Source organism: Octopus bimaculoides, chromosome 9 (genome assembly GCF_001194135.2).
Source record: "Octopus bimaculoides isolate UCB-OBI-ISO-001 chromosome 9, ASM119413v2, whole genome shotgun sequence".
Lineage (NCBI taxonomy): Eukaryota > Metazoa > Mollusca > Cephalopoda > Octopoda > Octopodidae > Octopus > Octopus bimaculoides.
In genome coordinates, this window is record NC_068989.1 from 71342079 (window position 1) to 71345082 (window position 3004).

The window sequence follows — 3004 nt, forward strand, 5'->3', positions numbered from 1 at the left end:
GGAAAATTCAATGGTTCAGACAGAGTTCTTCTTCAGGAGAAAAGCTGGAAGGAGTAGAGTCAGTTATTTTTAATTTAGCGGAGGTAAAACTCTGCTACCTCTTTTTAATTTCTCTCCTTTCGACTTTTCTGAAGAAGGACTGTGTCCAAAACATTGAATTTTCAACTCCTCACTGGAAGTTCATTATATTCTTTTTTATTAATTTTACTATATATGCACAAATACACACATGCACACACACAAATATGCGTGCATGCATGTGCTCATACACACACAAATATAAGCTGGTAGGTTGTCTATAAAAAAAAAACACACTCTAAGAGAGCTATAAAGCTGTTAGATTTTTATACTGTCAGGCAGTATATTCCAGGTTATGGTATATAACCATTTAAAAAGTTTCCAACGATTTCCAACTATTGCACTTGGCACTATTGAAGAATATATTCAATAAGTTTTGATGCACCCAAAGTCTGAACTGTTGTAGTTAAAATGTTGAACTGTTTAACTTTGGTCAGTTTTATTCAAGTGAAACCAATGCCAGAAAGATGACTTGTTAAAGAAAATAACATGTAAATGGTATTTTTGTGACCATTAACCCTTTTGATACCAACCTGTTTAAAACCATGCTTGGGTTTATGAAAGAAAACTTCCTGTTTTATCTAAATTAAAAACCTTCCATCAAAATGCAATGTTAATTTGTATTCCAAACACCAGCTTAATAATAAGTTATTTTTTTTGATTGTTCATTATTTTCAAAATGAATTGAAACAAAGGCAGAGTATTTCAACGGAATTATGATAACAAAAGTATTAAAGTGATCTAAATTAGTACCTTCCAATAAAAATATTTTGTTCCAGTCACCAGTCTTATCAAAGACAAAATTATTTTACTAAATTCTTCATTACTTTCAAAATTAATTGAAATGAATGCAGTATACTTCAACAGATATACGGTAGCAAAAGGGTTATAATGATCTAAATTAAAACTTTCCATCAAAGTTTCATGTTAGATTATGTTCCAAAACTAAGCTTAATGATGACAAAGTTATTTTGGTAAATTCTTCGATATTTTCGAAATCAATTCAAATAAATGCAGTGCATTTTAACAGAAATATGATTGCAAAAGGCATAAGCCTTAACCATGAAGTTCCAGGTTCAAATAACTGAGAACCCAGACCATGAGAAGAATACTATTAAGAAAGATATTTGACTAGCTCATTTAAAAAATGTGGGAGAGGAAGGAGGGGCATTGTTGTCACAGATGGGTTTCTTTGTAGTTTTGTCTTTTTTTTTTTTACTATTTACACTGAGCTTCTTCTAAAGGCAATCACATCATGATTTAATATTAAATATTAAATATTTTGTAAATACATTAATAAATACAGACTCGATTCATATTGGAATTGAATACTTTCTTCCCCTGTTTCTCTGTTCCTGTTTGAATATTTTACACTGTTGACATTCACAATATACACTCATACCTCAATATCATGGACCTCCCTTTCACAGATTTTAGAGGCAGCAGACAAAATCTCGCCATATCAACAACACCTCTTCACCATACATAGTAAGTCTGATTTTAAATAACAAATGTTGAATTTACTGTATTATAGTGTATATTTACAGTATACAGGTATTTTACACTGTCAGATTGGATAGTATGCTGGATTAAAAGTACAGTATTGTATTTATTTCTCTGTTTTCTGTAATGTAATTATTGATATTAGTTATTCCTAATGTAACCTAACCTTAATGATGGTATCTATGGACAATCAGCTTCATCTGACCGATGATCCCCACTTTTAGTCCATAGTACCAAGGTATGAGTGTATATGCATACATATATATATATATATATATATATATATATATACAAACTTATATATATATATAGGTATGTTTGTAAGTATACATATATATAGAGAGAGAGAGATATAGCTAGATAGATGTGTGTACATATATATGCAAATATACATGTATATACACATACAAACATATGTAAACATACAAGTGCACATACACAGGTATATGCGTGTGCATGTGTGTGTGTATATATACACATATATATATTTATGTGTGTGCGTGTGTATATATATATATATATAAGATATAGGCAACTCCTTTTACTAAAACCAGAGCATGCATTAATTAAAAATCAAAATTTTAAAAGCTGATGTTGGGTATACATGTACATACCACCTTTCTAGCCGTCCCCCCATAAAAGTGGAATAAAATTGGATTTGCAGTTTGATTTAATTATATATCATAGTCAGGCATTGTATGTATATGTTGCATCCATTGTATTCATGCAGGAAACATCTCGATACACACACACACATGCATGCACACACCAATATACATATATATACACACATATATATATATGTACACACTCATATGCAAATACACTCACACACACACACAAACATACTGTTTTGTTTACATGAATAATAAAATGTCTTCTGTTTTAACTTTTTCTGTTTTTCTTTTGTTTTACTCATTCATTATTGTGTTTTGTTCTCCATATATATATATATATATATATATATATATATATATATATATATATGCATGTATGTAGGCATGTTTGTTTTCATGTTTAGTTAAAACGAAAACAATTGTACTTTAATCTTGGCATTACTCTGTACTTTTGTAAAGTACCAAATGTATTTTTCTTAAGCAAGAATACTGTTGACAGTGACTTCAAAGTTTCAGCCAGTTAAGCCATGGCTGGATGCGTTAACTGGCTGAAACTTTCAAGTCACTACCAGCAATACTCTTGTTTAAGAATAAGATATATATATATATATATAGATATATAATACATACATTACCCATACATACATATACATACATACATATACATACATACATACATACACACACACATATATATGTAATATATATGTAATATAAATACTATATGTATATTATATATATGCACAATAAATACTATATATATATACATATATACATATATATATATATATATATATATATATATA